Consider the following 5,993-nt stretch of genomic DNA (forward strand, 5'->3'; position numbering starts at 1 on the left):
TTATGTACCCTGGACGGCACTAATATTCAATAAACTATAAACAACAAGATGTTCCTAATAAGAGTTAGGCATGCCAGTGGAAAACCCACTGAATCCATATTTAAGTACTGGATTCTAAGAGCAAAGGTTGCTCTTTTGCTGAAGCACAAAGCCCAGGAATTCATTCTTCTGCCTGCAAACAGCAAAACCATATGACACGCACTCAAAAATGTCTCCCCGAGACCTGGATCAACGCAATTTCATCAAGCCACTCTGATCAGTGCTAGGGCATTCTGGGACCTTGTAGTTATGAGGACAGCCTTCTCTGTCAGACAGGTTCCTGGGCCCACTAAACTACAATTCCTAGGTTACCCTAGTATTGATCCCGGGCAGTTAAAGCAGTTCCAACTGAATTATCTGCAGTGTGTTGGACCTTATCTTCAAAGCTGGATTATGTTTGTAAACTTAACAAGAAGAGGGAGGAAATAACCGAGAAAGGGGCCCTACTTCTATATAGTACTTGTGGCTGTAAAGAGTCTGACACCACTTTAACCTGCCCTGCTTCATTGTATCCGAATTCTGGGCACTGTAGTTTTGGCGACATTTAGCCTTGTCTCCCAGAGAGTGCTGGCCGCTGCCACAAACTACATTTCCTAGGGGTCCACAGGCATGCAGCACAGCAGTCAAAGTGTGTCAAACTGGATTCATTCTGCAGTGCGATGCAGCCTATTACTCTGGGAAAGATGTCTATAATGCGAAAAGTACAGGTCACAAAGGGATCCAATGATACTACGTCTTTGTGACAACGACAGATCATTTACTAGGAACAACGCTCCTGAAACTTGAAGTTCTTGACGATATGGAAGCTTCCTCAATTAAGCAACTGAGGAAACCTCCCTGCAATTATATAAGCAATTATTAATTCTCATCTCATGCAACAAAACATGGTCCTGAGCAGAGGAGTCAAGTTATGCATTCAGATTTAAGTGCCTCATTAACTTTCCACAATTTAAGTGCAAGGAGGCTCCTTCTACTCTTCTGGCAATTGTGAAATGGTCAGGTGGATAGAACCTTGAGTTTAAATATGTGCAGTTCCCTCTTCTCCACAAAGCCTACCTCTCCCAGGTTTTGCTTTGACAATGAAAGTGCAGGGGACTATACAGCGTCCCCTCCACATTACCTGGGTGGTTAGGGGTGAAGGGACACCCTGTGAATGCAGAAAAAAGAGAAAAGAAACGGCAAATGAAAAGAAACATGGTTCTTTTACCAAATGAGAACCTCTCCTAGCAATCTTCAGGTCCTCCATAACTCTGTGGTCCACATGTGCCCGAGGGTTTATAACCCGACTCCTTGTCTTGAGGACCTACAAATGCTTAGAGAATTATTTTCTCTAGAAATTCTAGATCCTCCAGCACAACTCTATGGTCACTTCTGCCCGAATTGGCTGGAGGAGGACTTACGAGATTCCTAGAGGAGAACAAGGCAAAGAAAATAATCAATTCCATAGCCAGGACGGTTGCGTTTTTGAGTGTTTAGAGAGAATCGGAAGAGACCAGGGTTCGAACCCACTTGGTCCATGAAATCCCGAGGGTTGACCTTGGGCAGGTCCCTCTCCCGCCTCAAGGATGGCAATGGCACCTCGCCCTCAAGAAACCCTGCGGTTAGGGTTGCTGTATGTCAGAAACGATTTGAAGACTGACCAACACACCCATAATACTGTTGGGGTTTTCAGGAGAATACTCAGTCCGGGCCCCATTTTCTTTGAAGATCTCTACCTCACATTCTGGCTCTTGTTCGAGGCACAAACTCTCTAGACAAGCCACTCCAGTGCTGGGCAGGTAGCCTTCTCTGTCAGACAGGTCTGGTGACACAATAAACTACAATTCCCAGGTTACCCTAGTATTGAGCCAGGGCAGTTAAAGCAGTCTCAAACTGAATTATTTCTGCAGTGTGTTTTGGACCTTAGCTTCAAAGCTGTGATTATGTTCTGTACTTAACAAGAAAGAGGGAGAAAATCCAGAAAGGGGCCTACTTCCTATATAGTACTCTGTGGCTGACATCGGCACTGCAAAAATAAAGCAGTCTGACACCACTTTAACTGCCCTTGCTCATTGCTACAGAATTCTGGGAACTGTAGTTTTGTGAGACATTTAGCTTTGTCTCCCAGAGAGTGCTGGCGCTGCCACAAACTACAGTTCCTAGGGTTCCACAGCATGCAGCCACAGCAGTCAAAGTGGTGTCAAACTGGATTAATTCTACAGTGCAGATGCAGCCTATTATCTGGGAAAGATGTCTAGAATGCTGAAAGTACAGTCAAAAAGGGATCCAAATGATACTACGTCTTTATCACAACGACATGACATACTATGGAACAACGCTCCATGGAACTGCAAGGTCTTGAAGATATAGAAGCTTCCTCAATTAAGCAATTGCTTCTGCTGTCTCTACCTTCCCTGCAATTATATAAGCAATTATAATTCACAATCCTCATGCAAAACATGGTCCCTGAGGCAGAGGAGTCAAGTATTGCATTCAGATTTAGTGCTCACTTAATTTCCACATTAAGTGCAAGGAGGTTCCTCCACTCTTCTGGCAATTGTGAATGGTCAGGTGGATAGACCTGAGTTTAAATTAGGTGCAGTCCCTATTTCTCAGCCCAAGCCTACCTCACAGGTTCCTGTGACAATGAATTGCAGGTGACTATACAGTGTTCCCTCCACATTCCCTTGGGTTAGAGGGTGAAGGACCACTGTGAACGCAGAAAAGAAAAGGCAAATGAAAGAAACATGGTTCTTTTTACCAAAGAGAACATCTCTCTAGCAATCTCCAGGTCCTCCATACAACTCTGTGGTCAACATGTGCCAGAGGTTTATCACAGAATCATGCTTGAGGACCTACAAATGCTTAGAGAAGTATTTTCTCTAGGAACTTTCCTTTCTCCCCCCCCCCGCCCTAGATCCTCCAGTACAACTCTATGGTCAACTTCTGCCAGAATTGGGCTGGAGGAGGACTTAAGAGATTCCTAGAGAGAACAAGGAAAAGCAAAATAATCAATACATAGCCAGGACGGTTTGAGTGTTAGATTGAGAATCCGGAGACCAGGGTTCGAATCCCACTTGGCCATGAAATCCGATGGGTTGACCTTGGGCAGGTCACTCTCTCCCAGCCTCAGAGGATGGCAATGGCAACTCGCCTCTCAAGAAACCTGTGGTAGGGTTGCTGTAAGTCAGAAACGATTTGAAGACTGACAACACACACATAAATGTTGGGGTGTTCAGGAGGAATACTAAGTCAGGGCCCCTCACTTTTCTTTGAAGATCTCTTCCTCACATTCCTGGCTCTTGTTCGAGGCACAAAATCTCTAGAAGCCACTCCAGTTGCTGGAAGGTCCATTGTTTTTCTCCCATTGCCTGTAGCGCATAACGGACGAGAGGCTAAAAAACAGTGGCCTCGGACAGAGGTGCAAACCTCTTGTACAGTCATATATGACTAAGTCTCATGATCATGGTTTTAATTTAAAAAGAACCCTATCCAGCTGTAGTTTTCCACAATTGTGACATTCATTCACCTTCCGTTTTCAGCTTCCAGCCTAACTTTAGACACCCCTATGCTCCAACAGCTCACTTTCCCTGAAAGAAACGCTTTGTGTTTGCGTCCTCACTGCAGAAATAATCCTGTCTGGCACCAGTTTAACTGCCATTGGCGCTGCTCTGGTGCCACCGCAAACTACAATCCCCAGGCTTCCACAGCATGGGAGCCAATGGCAGTCTCTGGTGCCACCGCAAACTACAATTCTCAATCCTCTTCCATAACAGTGAACCGTGGCAATTAAAGTGGTGCCACAAACTGCAGTTCACAGGCTTCCAGAGCCAGTCTCTGGTCCTGCCCCACAAACTACAATTCCCAGGCTTTCACAGCATGGAGCCAATGGAAATCTGTGCCTTTTGACCCCACTTTTATCTCCCCCAGCTCAGCAGTGTTCCAAGTGCATCCTGGGAATGGTAGTTCTGCGAGTCCTTCTTTCAGCCTTCTGTATCAGAGGGGCTACAATGGCCAGGATTCCACTGAGCATGGAGCCAAGGGCAGTTAAAGCAGAGGCACCTACAGACACAGGACAAGGGACTGGGGTGGGAGGCTATTCCCCTGGGTCACCTGCAGAGGGGTTTTCATGCTTGGTTGTTTTCTCTTTGAGGCTGAGAGAGTGTGACTGGCCCCAAAGCACCCTCCCTTCTCCCAGTGGCCTTCCAAGGCTGAGATCCGAACCCTGGTTAGTCATGCATCTGAGGAAGTAGGCTGAGATCTAGAAGAGCTCATGCTACCTGTTTCTTTCAGTGAGAAAGGTGCTACAAGAAGATCTCTCTACAGACTGACTTCAAGGACTAATATGGCTATTATATCTTTGGGTTGAGCCTCCTGCGAGGCTGAGAGAGTGTGGCTCCTCCAAGGTCCACCCAGTGGGTTTCCATGGGGCTCGCTCCTTCCTTCCTTGCTTGCTCCTTCCTTACCCCTTTCCCCATGGCGGCGGCGGTGGTGTTGGTGGCTCCCCTGCTGCTGCTCCTCTGGGTGCTCCTTGGGGCGAGTGCCACGTGTGAGTCTGCGGGGCGAGTAGGCCTCGGGTCGGGAGCGTGCGCTGGCTCTTCTGGCCCCTTCTTCCTCCCTGGCTCCCTTCCTCCGCCGACTGGCCGCCTGGCTGCCCTGAAAGCCTCCTAAAGGCGCCTCCGACCCAGCGCCTCGCCACGCCCCCAAGGCTAGGCCACGCCCCCAAAAACCACCACGACGTCGACGAGGCCTAGGCTGCCTCTCTGTCTGAGGCAACGCCTCACCCCAGAATCCCATAGTATCATGGCAGAAAAAGGGGCTGGAGGAGGGGATGGCCCTTGTGGGCTCTGCTATGGCTGCCTCCACAGTAGAAAAATGATCCAAGCTTGGCACCACTTTAACTTGTTGTTTGGCTCTTTGCTGTGGAATTCTGGGAGTTCGAGTTTGTTCTGGGGCACAACAAACTCCAACTCCCAGAATTCCATAGCCTTGATCCACACAAAGAGTTAAAGTAGTGCCAAACCTGATCACTTAACCAGTGTAGACGCAGCCAAAAAAGAGTTGGAAGAGACCACTCCAACCTCTTTTTCTGCCATGATACTATGGGATTCTGGGATTTGTAGTCTTACTGAGACATTCACATTCTTCTCTGTTGGTGCCACAGTGAACTACAGATCCCAGCGTCCCGTACCCATTGAGCCATGGGAGTTAAAAGTGAAAGTCAAAACTGACAATGGCCAAGCCTGGGGAGTTGTAGTTTGTTGGCACCAGAAGTGGAGGTCTGAGAGGAAACACACACGCACCTCCACAAGAGGAGACCAAAGTTCTGGTGCCACAACAAACTATAATTTCCAGGCTTCTATAGCAGTGAGGCAATGGCAGTTGAGATGACACAGCAAACTGCAATTCCCAGGTATTGGTAGCATTGAGCCAAAGGCAGTCTCTGGTGTCACTGCAAACTACAATTCCCAGGCTTCCATAGGATTGAGCCAAAGCCAGGCAGCACGCCGACTCTCTGCGCCCCGCGCGCTCCCCACGGCTTGAGCACATAAGTCCGCGTAAGCTGTTACAGGTTAATACTTAGCGTGCACAGGATTGTAATTTAAAGGTATAATTTTTTATGTTGCTAGCTTTATGTCACAACTATGCTGTTACAGGTGATGATATATGGAGAATTACAATTTATATGAGTAACATGAAATTAAAAACCTGACTAAGGAGTAATATCATGTTACTCATAAATTGTAATTCTCATATATCCTGTCCATGTAACAGCAATAGTTGTGACAAAAAAGCTAGACAAAATTCAAAATTATACCTTTAAATTACAATCCTGTGAACAGCCTAAGTATATTTACATGTATGGTGAGTTAAAATAATTTTAAAAGGCTAAAAAAAATTAAAAATTAAAACAATTTAACAAATAAACTACAGGTTAAAAGAATGTAAAAGCGTTTTTTAAAGCTTTAGATGGA

At 46.6% G+C, this 5,993-nt stretch overlaps 1 protein-coding gene across 1 annotated transcript in view; it reads right to left on the bottom strand.

Annotated features, from left to right (window-relative positions):
* CD58 (CD58 molecule) overlaps positions 1 to 5,993 on the bottom strand; it is a 64,804-nt gene that overhangs the window by 25,736 nt on the left and 33,075 nt on the right. The gene's annotated exons all lie outside the window — the stretch shown is intronic.

Source organism: Sceloporus undulatus, chromosome 2 (assembly GCF_019175285.1).
Source record: "Sceloporus undulatus isolate JIND9_A2432 ecotype Alabama chromosome 2, SceUnd_v1.1, whole genome shotgun sequence".
NCBI classification, from domain to species: Eukaryota; Metazoa; Chordata; class Lepidosauria; order Squamata; family Phrynosomatidae; genus Sceloporus; species Sceloporus undulatus.